This window comes from Ahaetulla prasina, chromosome 15, assembly GCF_028640845.1.
Source record: "Ahaetulla prasina isolate Xishuangbanna chromosome 15, ASM2864084v1, whole genome shotgun sequence".
Lineage (NCBI taxonomy): Eukaryota > Metazoa > Chordata > Lepidosauria > Squamata > Colubridae > Ahaetulla > Ahaetulla prasina.
The window spans coordinates 16,813,618-16,828,661 of record NC_080553.1 but is presented as its reverse complement, the minus strand read 5'-3'; the positions used below and the strand labels follow the sequence as shown (position 1 = coordinate 16,828,661).

The following is a 15,044-nucleotide window of genomic DNA, read 5'->3' as shown; positions in this document are numbered from 1 at the left end:
ATCGGAGAGGGAGGGCGAAATTCGGCCCAGGTCGTTCGCTACGTCGACATAAAATGGATTTAAATCGAAAACCACGCCGGGCCTTTGGGCATTAGGGAACCAAAACACACACCAGCTGAGATTGGGGAGATGTCACATCCTTGGGCTGCGGTTTGGAGAACAAATTGGCAGCTCGGGGTGGCTGCTTGCTGGTTTTATTTTCGGAAGGGCGACTGCTAATTGGGCATGCAAACCTGACTCCTGTCCTTAGAGAGGGAAATAAATAACGGGAAGAAAACCGGTTTGATTAATTCTTCTGTCGGGAGAACCGAAAGCCACGGCAGGCAGGGGAGGGAGCAGGCGAGGGAGGGAGGTCGCCCAAAGCCTCCTGAACACAAAGCCATAAATAAATAAATAACTTCACTACGGGGAGGGGGTGGCAAAATACAAAGAGGTTTCCCACTGAGTCACAGGCCATATTTGCGCTTTGGATGAAGCCCAGGCCATCTAGCGCTGTTCTCAGAACAAATGCCCCCGCCGTCTATTTTTCCTCTGCCGTCTACTTTTCCTGGAAACCCCGCCTTAACAACCTCTGAAACAAGCAGACCAAAAATACTAGCAGGTCGGGTCAAACCTGGAGCAGCTACACCTGCGTTCGGAAAGGCTGAGACCAGACAACTTTCAAGGAGAAACAGGGGAAGTCCTTGCGACCGTTCGCAGTTGCAACCACGCTGAAAGAAAAGTCGATCACACTTAAGACCGTGGCAGCGCACACCCCCCCCCCCGCGATTTACGTTCGGATGCTTTGGCAGCTGACTCACATTTATGACGGCGTCGGCGTCCCAGAGTCGTGTGAGCCCCGTTTGCGACCGTCCGACAGGCAACGTCAATGGGGATAGCCGGATTCACTTAACAACGGTGTTACCGGCTTTAACAGTGTCGGGGATACGCTGAACCGAAGCGGTGAGAAACGTCGTAAGACGGGGCCAAACTCCCTTAACAAATTTCTCACCTAGCAACCCAATTCGATTGAGGTCGTAAATTGAGGACTACCTATATTCTAAGAAAGCTGGGTTTTTTTTTTAAAAAAAAATAAGACTCTCCCCCCTTCCTTTGGGTGGATTTTCCCTGGAGAAGACAGCACGCTGGAGAGACGCAAAGAAAATCAACCTCTGCCCTTTTATGTCTGTATGTGTAAAATAAAAAGACAGGGCTAGAAGGAAATTGGAGGTTGCCGTCATCAAAGAATGACCTGGGAAATCTTTGACCCAGATATGTCAACTTCTGCCGCTTCTGGAGCTCTCCCTGGTCCTGAAATTGCATCTGAGTTTTCCCCAACAAGCTTCACGCCCTCTTCTCTTCCCAACACAGAATTTCTCCAATTCTCAAGTTTGCTGAAATAAGAAAGCAAGGCCAAAACTGGAGCCTATCCTGTGGATCGATACCCTAGGGTTGCCGGCTAGGGAATTCTGGGAGTTGAAGTCAGCGCAGAATCCTGGGAGGTTGATGCCCACACCTCTTCTAGCAGCCATGCTTGAGAATCACAAAGGTCCCTTTGCAAATCTGAGGAAGCTGGAAGGACTTCAACGCACGTCCACAACCGTTGCGCAAATATTCATCAAGGGACAGGCTCCGGGGAGCTGCCGTCGGCTGCCGAGATGGCTGGCTGCCATGCCAGACACTCGGCAGAAATCTCGACATGTTTTGGTGGCCAGCAGTTTCGTTCCAAAATTCAGGGCTTGCCACAATTTTTTGTGAGACGCGCCCGGCAGGGAATGAGGAGCAGGGAAGAGAGGTTTGATGTCAACTGAAAATCATTAATCTGAATTATGCAACGGGGAGTCCAAAGATCTCTGGGTCAGGATAGGACAGTCTCCCCAATTTTTAATTTTTTTTTAGCAGTGGGTGGAGGGAATTTTTAAAAAGGAGCTTCTCTTTTGTTTTCGCTGATTGATGGATGATTAAACCGATGTTTTAGGGGGTTGCCATCCCAACCAGCTGAATTCTGGGCGTTGCACAAAGATTAAAAACACAGCATCTAACCTTAATCCCAGCTGAGCTCCTTTAAATAAACATTAATCGCTGACCTAATACGCACTTCGTGATGGGATTTTCCTCCCTCATTTAATTAGCAACACCGAAATGGGATTGAGCGAGTAAAAAAAAGAGGATTCCCCTCCCCCGAAGAGGGTTAAAATGTGTACAGACAGCCCATGGCTTACAACCATTCGTTCAGCAGCCATTTGAACTTACAACAGGAGTAAAAACACCGCTTTTGGCCAGTCCTCACACTTATGACCATCGCAGCATCCCCGCGTCATGGGGATGTCAAAAATTCGGGCGCTTGGCCACTGGCATGTACTTATGACGGTTTCAGCATCTGGAAGGGGTTGGGCTGTCACGAGATCGCCATCCGCGACTTTCCCAACTGGCTTCCGACAAGCAGTGTCAAGGGGGGGGGAAGCTGGATTTGCTTAACAACCGGATTCGCTTAACGGCCGAAGTGATTAACTTAAAAACCGTGGCAGAAAAAAAGATCTCAAAACCGGATACGTCTCAGTTTACAACCGCCTCGTTTAGCAAGGGAAATCCCCACCCCAATTGTGGCCGTACGTCGAGGACTACCTGAGGTTTGAAATAACCAGGGGTGGGGCTGCTGGGGATTCGGGAGAACCTCTAGCTAAGATTCTGCGTAGTTCGGACAAACCTCCAAATCCCACTCCTGGCTGGCCCCGCCCACCCTGGCCCTCCCCTCCCAGTAGTTCCACGCGGCCCGTTTTGGATACAGGTAAGTGCAGGACACACACGGAGGTGAACAACGGGCTTAGTGGAAGTTCGGGAAGGCTGGAAATGGGCCTGTTTCCGGCCTCCAGAGCCTGGAGAGGCTGTTTTCGCCCTCCCGGAGGCTCGAGAAAAGCCTCTGGAGCCCAGGGAGGGCAAAAACATTCCCCCCCTCCGCTGTGGTGCAGGAGGCCAACAAGGCCACGCCCACCTTGGCCACACCCACCCAGCAACCCGGGCAGAGAATTTGCCGTGTGTGTGTGTGTGTGTGCGGGAAAAGATGGTTGTTTGCTTGTTACTGGTTGAATCAATGGGGGAGCCACGAAAAAACGAAGGAAGGATGGCAAGGCAGGAACACACATGGCCTCGAGCATGCTACACGTGTGTCCGTCCCCAGTTTGATCTACCAAGGAATTAAGAACCTTAAATAATGTCTGGGGTTGGGTGGGGTGGGGGAGAACCAAAGCCAGACCTATTTTCAGCTGACGTCTGTAGTTTGAGACCTGACCTATTTTCTTCTCCTACCAATTAAAAGCTGAGGTTTTTCAGAAGGGATGACAAGGGATTATGTGCCATATGGAGGACAAGGGGTCACATTTTCCCTGAGATTTGAAAGCTTTTTCTTAAAAAAAACAACAACAACTGTACAGGGAGACCTTTTTGGAGTTGATTGGTTTGTGTGTGTTTTTTTTTTTTAACAAGCTCAGAGTTTTTCCTCATTTTTCTCCCTTGTTTTCATTTTGCTTGGGTTGCTTTTTTCTTCTTCTTTCCTTCCTTTCTTCTCCTAATTTATAACTGTTGCAAGGGAGAAAGAGATGCTGGAAGGATTTATTTTTCCTCTATTTACGGATGTCCGTTTTAAAGTTTTAAACATAATTTGCTCTTTCGTTGCTAATTGTTATTACAGTTCAAAGAGAAAGTGGATGGATGGATGGTTGGATGGGTGGATGGAAGGAAGGAAGGGAAAGGTAGTTGGAAAAAAGAAGGAAAGGAAATGAGAGGGAGGGAGGGAAGGAAGGAATGGATAGGTTGGAAAAAAGGAAGGAAGGAAGGAAGGAAAAGGATAGGAAAGGAAAGAAGAAAGGGGAAATAGGTTGGGAAAAAGAAGGAAAGGAAATGGGGAGGGAAGGAAGAAAGGAAAGAAGGGATATGTTGGAAAAAGAAGGAAGGAAGGAAGGGAAAGGATAGGGAGGGAGGGAAGGAAGGAAGGAAGGAGGAGGAAGAAAAGAAGGAAGGAAGGGGGAGGGAAGGAAGAAAGCAAGCAAGGAAGGAAGGAACAGGTATGGAAGGAAGGAAGAGAGGAAGGAAGGAAGCAAGGAAGGAAGGGGGAGAGAAGGAAGGAAGGAAGGAAGGAAGGGATACAGAAAAAAGAAGGAAGGAAGGAAGGGAGGAAGGAAGGAAGGAAAGAAAGAAGGAAGGAAGGGAAAGGATAGGGAGGGAGGGAAGGAAGGAAGGAGAAATAGGCTGGAAAAAAGAAGGAAGGAAGGAAGGAAGGAAGGGAAAGGATAGGGAGGGAAGGAAGGAAGGAGATACAAAAGAAGGGAGAAAAAAGATGAATGGAAGGGAGAAAAAGGAAGGAATGGAGAAGGAATGGCGGGAAGAGAGGGGTTCACTTCTTTAAGTCTCCTCATTTCACCCCTTGGAAGGGCTGGGTAGCTAGACAAATCTGACCACTGCTCAACACCACCTCTCTGGCAAGGCCTACGGAGCTTCCTCCTCCTCCTCCTCCTCCTCCTCCTCCTCCTCCTCCTCCTCCTCCTCCGCCAGACTCAGGTGGGCCCAGCTGAGCCTTCCCTTGTTTTGCATCCAGAACCCTCAAGCCCTCTCTGTTGCTTTGGTGACGGCGGCGGGCTGTAAAAAAAGGGGAATGCCACTGCTTTGGCAGTCGTGACTCAGCCCCCGTTGGTACACACACACACTTAAACACACCCCACAACTGGCACACAAGACGGCTGGCGCTCCCTGCAAATGTTGACCCTGGAGAGGAAGAGCTGAGAAACCGAGATCCGGGGAGGCCGAACTTCAATCAACATCTGTCAGGGGTCACCATCCTCCACCTTTAGCCACTACGCCGTTCCCATGGCGACGCCAAACCGAGATGCATCGGGCATAAAAATAGCCCCGGTGTGCCAAAAATAACCACCATGTGTCATAAGCAAGAGATCTACTTTGGGCGGCCGAGAGATATTTTTACCATCCCTTTTCGGATTGCAAAAGCCGGAGAGGAAGATCTGTCAATCCAAGCCGGGCAGCTGTTAGGTCACAACTAGGAGGGAAGAGAAATGGAGCTGGATTCACGCCCGCCCCCCCAGGGCTGCCCTCCCGAGGCTGGCAAGGTCAGGAAGGTGACCTCGGGTTCAGAGATTTTATTGGGGCCCGCCTGGAGCCCCTCCAAAACAGAGGCATGTTTGCTGGCGGGGACGGGATGCGGTGGCAAACCCTCTTGGGCCCTCCTTGACTTGACCAAGGCTCTTTTCAATGGCCGTTGAGTTGGATTAAGGCTGTTGGGTTGCACCAGAAGTCAAGACAAGAAACCAGGGTTGGAAACCAATCAAGGAGAGAAGCAATCTGGGATTAAGCGGAAATTTCTGGGCTCTTCCCAGGCCATTCCAGCAGTGGAATAGGATTATCTTGAAACTCAAAAAAAAAAAAAAGTGGTGTTATTAGCCATCAAACCTCAAAAATACACTTTTCCCAAAAGTTTTCCACAATTTTTGGCCACTACTGATGTGTATGCAGCTTGCCCCCGCCCCCTCCCCGATCTCTAGATCTTCTGGGGATGGAAATCCTGGAAGAAACTCAAAATTATAAAACTAGAAGTCTCTGGCAGTCTTCAAAGGATCTTCCTTGCTTTGGAAAAGCCAAGCTTTCGTCTTTAAGTGGAAAAAGGTTAAAACTGAATTTAAGGACTAGCATCCAAAGAACCGGGGGGGGGAGGGGGATGCTAACGCAAAACAACTCAGTTCCCCTTCTCTGCGTTTCTCATGGTTTAAATCTCCTCTAACTTCGAGCTCACGGGATAACCCTTCACGCACAAACCCAGATTACAGCAAACCGTAGCTTAAAAATCGATCTTCCCTCCATCTTTTAGGGGTCTTTCTTGCCGGCCACAATTGAGACGGTCAGCTCTGCAGAGCAGGACCTTGGACCGTCTCCTTATGATCCTAGCACAACTACGGTGATCCATGCTGGTTGAGATCTTCTCGGGAAAGCCAGAGAGAAAAGCCAGGTTACTCACCGCCACCCAGCAAGCTTCGTTGGCTTTAAGGAAGGTCAACATCTCCAGAAGATGCCCAAGAACCAAAGGGAGAAACACCGTTTTCAGCGGCACCTCTACAGCTGGTTGCAACCTTCAAAACGGGAGTAGCTCGGATCCACCTTCCGCCTTTTCCAAGGAATCCCTTCTTTACACAAACAGATCACCGTCTGGCTACAAACAGATTCCAACTCTCCCATATCGTATAAACAGCCTGGCTCAGAGGAATCATCTGGCCATATTTAGCGATTCTGCAATTGCTCCTACTGCAAATATAACCTAGACAATTCGACGTAGCGCTGGGACTGGGAGGCATTTTTAACCCCCGTCGCTTGGCCAGTTGGAAGGTTCCTTAAGGTTCAGGAGAGATTGTGGAGAGACCAGGTGCTCTTTGTGAGGTTGGCCACAAACACACACACACACACACACACAAATAAATGCTAGGGATGCTCCTAGGATAGAATAGAATAGAATAGAATAGAATAGAATAGAATAGAATAGAATAGAATAGAATAGAATAGAATAGAACAAGAATTTAGAATAGAATAGAACAGAATAGAATAAGAATTTACAAGAGAAGAGAAGAGAAGAGAAGAGAAGAGAAGAGAAGAGAAGAGAAGAGGGAATAGGATAGGGTAGGGTAGGGTAGAGTAGAGTAGAGTAGAGTAGAGTAGAGTAGAGTAGAGTAGAGTAGAGTAGAGTAGAGTAGAATAGAATAGAATAGAATAGAAATTTAGAATAGAATAGAATGAAAATAGAATAGAATAAGAATTTAGAAGAGAAGAGAAGAGAATAAGGAATAGGGTAGGGCAGGGTAGGGTAGGGTAGAATAGAATAGAATAGAACAATAATTTAGAATAGAATAGAACAGAATAGAATAAGAATTTACAAGAGAAGAGAAGAGAAGAGAAGAGAAGAGGGAATAGGATAGGGTAGGGTAGGGTAGGGTAGAGTAGAGTAGAGTAGAGTAGAGTAGAGTAGAATAGAATAGAATAGAATAGAATAGAATAGAAATTTAGAATAGAATAGAATGAAAATAGAATAGAATAAGAATTTAGAAGAGAAGAGAAGAGAATAAGGAATAGGGTAGGGCAGGGTAGGGTAGGGTAGAATAGAATAGAATAGAACAATAATTTAGAATAGAATAGAACAGAATAGAATAAGAATTTACAAGAGAAGAGAAGAGAAGAGAAGAGAAGAGAAGAGAAGAGAAGAGAAGAGAGGAGAAGAGAAGAGAAGAGAAGAGAAGAGGGAATAGGGTAGGGTAGGGTAGGGTAGAGTAGAGTAGAGTAGAGTAGAGTAGAGTAGAGTAGAGTAGAGTAGAGTAGAGTAGAATAGAATAGAATAGAAATTTAGAATAGAATAGAATGAAAATAGAATAGAATAAGAATTTAGAAGAGAAGAGAGAATAAGGAATAGGGTAGGGCAGGGTAGGGTAGGGTAGAATAGAATAGAATAGAACAATAATTTAGAATAGAATAGAACAGAATAGAATAAGAATTTACAAGAGAAGAGAAGAGAAGAGAAGAGGAATAGGATAGGGTGGGGTAGAGTAGAGAGAGTAGAATAGAATAGAATAGAATAGAATAGAAATTTAGAATAGAATAGAATGAAAATAGAATAGAATAAGAATTTAGAAGAGAAGAGAGAATAAGGAATAGGGTGGGGCAGGGTAGGGTGGGGTAGAATAGAATAGAATAGAACAATAATTTAGAATAGAATAGAACAGAATAGAATAAGAATTTACAAGAGAGAGAGAAGAGAGAGAAGAGAGAGAAGAGAAGAGAGAGAAGAGAGAGAGAAGAGAGGAATAGGGTGGGGTAGGGTGGGGTAGGGTAGGTAGAGTAGAGTAGAGTAGAGTAGAGTAGAGTAGAGTAGAGTAGAGTAGAGTAGAATAGAATAGAATAGAAATTTAGAATAGAATAGAATGAAAATAGAATAGAATAAGAATTTAGAAGAGAAGAGAGAATAAGGAATAGGGTAGGGCAGGGTAGGGTAGGGTAGGGTAGAATAGAATAGAATAGAACAATAATTTAGAAAAAATAGAATAGAACAGAATAGAATAAGAATTTACAAGAGAAGAGAAGAGAAGAGAAGAGGGAATAGGATAGGGTAGTGTAGAGTAGAGTAGAATAGAATAGAATAGAATAGAATAGAATAGAATAGAAATTTAGAATAGAATAGAATGAAAATAGAATAGAATAAGAATTTAGAAGAGGAGAGAAGAGAAGAGAAGAAGGAATAGGATAGGGTAGGGCAGGGTAGGGTAGGGTAGAATAGACTAGAATGAAAATAGAATAGAATAGAATAGAATAGAATAGAATAGAATAGAATAGAATAGAATAGAATAGAATAGAATAGAATGAAAAAAGAACAGAATAGGTATTCTGCTTTTTCTGTGCTTGGAAGAGAAGCAGCAGTAAACTATTTCTTGTGGTTATTTTAAAAAGTGCCCCCCCGCCCCCCCAGCCACCAAGAAAGAGTGTAAAGACATTTTTCAACTCTCTGTTAGCAAGTTTTGATGGCTGAGGAGGCCCCATCTGTTCCGAGATATATTTATTTTTCTCTCGCAACAAGTCGTTTAAGCTGTTTAAAGATGCGAGAAATACATGGGGGGGGGAATGTATTTCTGGGATGGGGGGTTTGTTCCCATTATGCCGTCAGGTAACTACGATCTAACTAACCTCTTACCACTGGCATCTTTTTCAAGGTGCATTATTCATTTGTTCTGAATCCCTCCTTTATTAGCTTTTACAAATAATTCAAGGCAGCAAACATACCTAACAGTGTCTCCTCCTTCTCTTTTGCCCACAACAACCACCCTGTGAGGTAGGCTGGGCTGGGAAAGGAGGACTGGCCCAAAGCCGTTCTGCCTAAAATGGGACTAAAACTCACCATTTCCTCGTGATTGGCTCAAAGACACCCACCTGGCATTCATGCCCAAGGCAGGACTAGAACTCCGTCTCCTGGTGATTGACCCAAAGTCACCCAGCTGGCTTTTTTTTTTGTTTACATTTATACCCTGCCCTTCTCCGAAGACTCAGGGCGGCTTACAGTGTATAAGGCAATAGTCTCATTCTATTTGTATATTTTTACAAAGTCAACTTATTGCCCCCCCAACAATCTGGGTCCTCATTTTACCTACCTTATAAAGGATGGAAGGCTGAGTCAACCTTGGGCCTGGTGGGACTAGAACCTGCAGTAATTGCAGGCTTTGTGTTCTTAATAACAGGCTTTTACCAGCCTGCGCTATTCACCGGCTTTCATATGTAAGGGAGGACTAGAACTCGCAGTCTCCTAGTAATTGGCCCGAAGTCACCCAACTGGCTTTCATATGTAAGGGAGGACTAGAACTCGCAGTCTCCTAGTGATTGGCCCGAAGTCACCCAGTTGGCTTTCATACGTAAGGGAAGACTAGAACTCACAGTCTCCTAGTGATTGGCCCGAAGTCACCCAGCTGGCTTTCATATGTAAGGGAGGACTAGAACTCGCAGTCTCCTAGCGATTGGCCCAAAGTCACCCAGCTGGCTTTCATACGTAAGGGAGGACTAGAACTCGCAGTCTCCTAGCGATTGGCCCGAAGTCACCCAGCTGGCTTTCATACGTGGGGGGGGGGACTAGAACTCACAGTCTCCTAGTGATTGGCCCGAAGTCACCCAGCTGGCTTTCATACGTAAGGGGGGGGACTAGAACTCGCAGTCTCCTAGTGATTGGCCCGAAGTCACCTAGCTGCCTGTCATATGTAAGGTAGGTGCGTCTTATAGTCCGGAGCCTCTTATATTCTGAAAAATACGGTATTTTTTTAAATTATTATTTATAAGAACGTCCTTTAGTGGGATTTCAAGTATGCCGAAGAGGGGCAGCTGTCCATCCTTCACCTGCCGGACAGGTAGAAAGCATACAAGGCTCTGAAACGTTTCCGGTCCAACGTGGTGAACATCTGTTCATGGGATCGTCTGTTTTGTATCCTTGGCCGGGAGTGAAAAAAGTGACGACAGCTGGTTTTATTTTATTTAAACACCAGGCCTGTTGACTTGTGTCACCCTGTGAATGGGAAGGCTATTACTTTATAATTTGCTGGAAACAGGGCTGGGTCCTATTGTCAGCGTAAAATAATTACCGAAGGAATATAATCCAGGCGTTTCTTCTGCTTTTCTTTTTAGAAAGAGATAATTTTTTTCCCTCTCCTTCTCTTCATCTGTTAAGGGTGCAAAACAGAGGTGAAATGTTACCGGTTCGCCCCGGTTTGGGAGAACCGGTAGTGATTAAAAAAAAACTACCGGTTCGGTTAAACTGGTAGTTTAAAAAAAGCTTACCGGTTCGGGTGAAACGGTAAGCTACCAGTTCAGTTGAACTGGAAGTTTAAAAAGCTTACCGGTTCGGGTGAAACGGTAAGCTACCAGTTCAGTTGAACTGGAAGTTTAAAAAGCTACCAGTTCCTACGAACCGGTATTTCTTGTGGCCTGTTTTGCGTGTCATCAAATGGCCCTTGGAGGCCTGGCTTGCTCCATCATATTTCTACCTCCCCTTCCCCCCCCCTCCCATACCGGACTTTGATCACCTAAACTGGTCGGTCATGCATGTCCATCTGCGGGTTATGGAGAGGATTGGACTGGATTGGAATAGCTTGGACTGGTCTATGGACCCGGACAGACCGAGAGCCACTTCTACTTGACTAAGACCTTGTAGAACTATTCCCCATAGGCACACTATGGAGATTGCCGGCCTGTCTGTTCCTGCTCTGTCATCGCTATCCGGTTCCGGCTCCATCGGTCCTTTTACCAACTGGACTCCCGCTGGAAGATTCACCATTTTATTTCTTTGGGATTTTACCATCTTAGCATCCCTCGTCGATTCGCACTTTTTTCTATGCGCTACACTGTACATGAACTCTTGCGCCTGCGAGGTGCCCCCGCCTCGCAGGAATGGCCCATATCGCTACCAAGGGCCGGCCTCAATGACGGGTCTTGGGACCCACAGAGGTGGCATGCGAGAAGAAAGAGCCTTTGGGGGTTTTTAGACAGGGCAATTTTAAGGGGTGGGAGGGGTAGGGCGGGTGATGGGGGTAGCCCGTCGGGAGGGAAACCAGTTCCAGCGCATGCTCGTGGCGACTGTCAAATGGGTTCGGAGGTTATGGGGGGGGAGTGTGTTCCTTTGTGTGAGGGTGAGTCTATTTGCACGGTAAGTGGGAGGGGCAGATATGGCGGAAGGGGATCGTGTCGATGCAAGGGTCACGCGTTCGATGTATGCAGGCGATCGCGTGCCCGATCCCCTGACTTCACCCGTTCCCGGATGGTCAAGACTCTCAGAGCCTGGGCCTTCGTCTGATGTTATGCAACGACGGTCCGTGGCCAATAAGGCCCCTAATATATGATCTGATTCAGGGGTGCCACGGATATTATAGGCGCACGGAGACCTGGTTGGGTACTGAAGGCGTGCCCTGGTCGAGATGTGCCCACGGGTTTCCGTGCATTCCATCAGCCGAGGCCCAGGGTAGGGGTGGAGGGTGGCGGTTGTTATTAAAGAGAGTCTAGAGCCGAGGAGACCACTGTACCTCAGATTGCGGGTGTGAATCCCTCTTTGTGAGGTGGGGTCGTAGATGTCAGTTGGGCTTGCTGGTCGCGTACCTGGCTCCTTGCTGCGTGACAGCTGCCCTGCCCGAGCTTCTAGAGGTGCTTGCCGGGGTGGCAGTGGAGACCCCCAGACTTTTAGTCATGGGGGACTTTAATCTGCCATCTGCTGGCTCGTCATCGACGGTAGCTCGGGAGTTCTTGGCTTCCATGACGGCCTTGGACCTGACTCAAGTAGTGGATGGCCCCACTCACATCGGGGGAGGCACACTGGACCTGATTTTTGTCTCTGGTCAGTGGTTGAGAGATCTGGACTTAAAGGAAATAGTCATTGAACCTTTGTCATGGTCAGATCACTCTCTCCTTCGCCTGGACTTTCTGACCGCTACCCAACACCGCAGGGAGACGGAACCATTACGTTGGTACCGTCCCAGGCGCCTAATGGACCCAGAGAGGTTTCAGGCGGAGCTTGGGCCACTTCCTGAGGGTCTGGCTCACGGCACGGCAGAGGAACTAGCTGCAGCCTGGGAGCGGGCTGCGGCTGGGGCCTTAGACCGTGTCGTGCCTTTGCGACCTCTGACCCGCGCAGATCCCAACCGCCCTTGGTTCTCCGAGGAGCTGAGGGGATGAAACGCCGGAGAAGACGCCTAGAGAGTTCCTGGAGGTCCAGCCGCTCAGAGGTTGATCGGACACTAGTTAGATCCTATACTAGGACCTACCTAGTGGCACTGAGGGAAGCGAGGCGTTGCTACGCCTCCTCCTCATTGCGCCGGCAGATAACCGCCCAGCTGCCCTGTTTGGGTGACCCGCCTCCTTCACCAGGGGAGCGGGATGACCCGTTGCAGGGACGTGCTGAGGAGTTTAACGGTTATCTATACGATAAAACCGTTCAGCTTAAGGACGGGCTGGACCAAAATTGTGGCGATTCGGATGGGGCGTCCGAGGCGGTCTTGGTGATGTTGTCTGGGATGAGTTTGACCCTGTGACTCCGAGGACATGGACAGGTTGCTGGGTAGACTGAATGCCACCACGTGTTTACTGGACCCGTGCCCTCCTGGCTGGTGCTGGCCACTCGGGAGGTGACACGAGGCTGGCTCCAGGGATTACGAGTGCTTCCTTGTTGGAGGAGTCTTTCCGGCCGCCTTGAAAGAGGCGGTGGTGAGGCCCTCCTCAAGAAGCCTTCCTGACCCGCTGTTTTAGGTAATTATCGTCGTCTCCAACCCGCCGGCGAAGGTTGTAGAGAGTATGGTGGCATATCAGTTTCCCCTGCACCTGGAGGAAACTGTCTATCTAGACCTGCTCCAGTCCGGTTTCCGCCCGGTTACAGCACTGAGACGGCTTTGGTCGCGTTGGTGGATGATCTCTGGAGGGCCAGGATAGGGGTTGTTCCTCTGCCCTGGTCCTATTAGACCTCTCAGCGGCTTTTGATACCATCGACCATGGTATCCTGCTGCGCCGGTTGGGGATTGGGAGTGGGAGGCACCGTTTATCGGTGGTTCTCCTCCTATCTCTCCGACCGGTCGCAGACGGTGTTGACGGGGGCAGAGGTCACCCGCGCGCCTCACTTGTGGGGTGCCGCAGGGGTCGATTCTCTCGCCTTCTGTTCAACATCTATATGAAGCCGCTGGGTGAGATCATCAGTGGTTTCGTGTGAGGTACCAGCTGTACGCTGATGACACTCAGCTGTACTTTTCCACACCGGCCACCCCAATGAAGCTATCAAGTGCTGTCCCGGTGTTTGGAAGCCGTCACGGGTCTGGATGGGGAGAAACAGGCTCAAGCTCAATCCTCCAAGACAGAGTGGCTGTGGATGCCGGCATCCCGCACAGTCAGCTGAGTCCACGGCTGACTGTCGGGAGCGAGTCATTGGCCCCGATGGAGAGGGTGCGCAATTTGGGCGTTCTCCTGGATGAACGGCTGTCTTTTGATGAACACCTGACGGCCGCCTCCAGGAGAGCTTTCCACCAGGTTCGCTTGGTGCGCCAGTTGCGCCTTTCTAGACCGGGATGCCTATGCACGGTCACTCACGCCCTTGTGACGTCTCGTCTGGATTACTGCAATGCTCTCTACATGGGGCTCCCTTGAGGGGCATCCGGAGGCTACAGTTAGTCAGAATGCAGCTGCGGGTGATAGAGGAGCCCTCGTGGCTCCCGAATGACACCTATCCTGCGCAGGCTGCACTGGCTGCCTGTGGCTTTCGGGTGCGCTTCAAGGTTTTGGTGAACGTCTTTAAAGCGCTCCATGGCATAGGGCGGGCTACTTACGGGACCGCCTGCTGCTACCGAATACCTCTCACCGACCCGTGCGCTCTCACAGAGGGACTCCTCAGGGTGCCGTCGGTAGCGACAGTGTCGTCTGGCGGCGCCCAGGAAGGGCCTTCTCTGTGGGGCTCCGCCTCTGGAACGACCTCCCCAGGACTTCGTCAACTTCGGACCTCCAGACCTTTCGCATGAGCTTAAAACTTACTTATTTATCTGCGCTGGCCTGGGTTAGTTTTTAAATTTATGGGTTTTTAAATGGGTTTTAGTTTTAAATTTTAATTGTGGCCAATTTTAATAAGTTTTTTAAGTGTATTTTAAACTGTATTTATATATTGTCTATTTTACTTGGCTGTGAACCGCCCTGAGTCCTTCGGGAGAAGGGCGGTATACAAATTTAATAAATAAATAAAAATAAATAAAATTTCCGACGATCAGCTGTGCCGCACGGTTTAGCTTTGCTAGAAAGAAGCAAACCGGTTCAGAGTTCACCACTGGTGCAAGAAGTATATTCTGGTGAAAGAGGCGGTTGAGTTATTCTGGTTTATCTGGTCATTGCCAGTCTGAGAGAAAGCCCGCCAATGGAAACCAGAACAACAGAGTGTCAAGGTTCCAGAAATACCTGGGACGGGCCTTGGAGGTCTTCTAGTCCAACCCCCACTGCTCAGGCAGGAAACCCTCGACTCATTGGTGAAATCTTAAGTTTTTTTTACCACCGGTTCTGTGGGCGTGGTTTGGTGGGCGTGGCTGGAGAAGGATACTGCAAAATCCCCATTCCCTCCCCACTCCTGGGGGAACGATATTGCAAAATCCCCATTCCCACCACACTCCTGGGGGAAGGATACTGCAAAATCTCCATTTCCTCCCCACTCCTGGGGGAAGGATACTGCAAAATCCCCATTTCCTCCCCACTCCTGGGGGAAGGATACTGCAAAATCCCCATTCCCACCCCACTCCTGGGGGAAGGATACTGCAAAATCCCCATTCCCACCCCACTCCTGGGAGAAGGATATTGCAAAATCCTCATTCCCTCCCCACTCCTGGGGGAAGGATACTGCAAAATCTCCATTCCCTCCCCACTCCTGGGGGAAGGATATTGCAAAATCCCCATTCCCTCCCCACTCCTGGGGGAAGGATATTGCAAAATCCTCATTCCCTCCCCACTCCTGGAGGAAGGATATTGCAAAATCTCCATTCCCA

At 48.6% G+C, this 15,044-nt stretch overlaps 1 protein-coding gene across 7 annotated transcripts in view; it reads right to left on the bottom strand.

Annotated features, from left to right (window-relative positions):
• PITPNM2 (phosphatidylinositol transfer protein membrane associated 2) overlaps positions 1-15,044 on the bottom strand; it is a 116,437-nt gene that overhangs the window by 71,859 nt on the left and 29,534 nt on the right. Inside the window, exon 1 of one of the 7 annotated variants that reach the window (XM_058158369.1) lies at positions 5,999-6,142. The exons of the other annotated variants lie outside the window; for them this stretch is intronic. The gene's annotated coding sequence lies outside the window, so the exon portion shown is untranslated. Of the gene's footprint in view, positions 1-5,998; positions 6,143-15,044 lie in introns of those variants that run through there. 7 annotated transcript variants of the gene reach the window in all.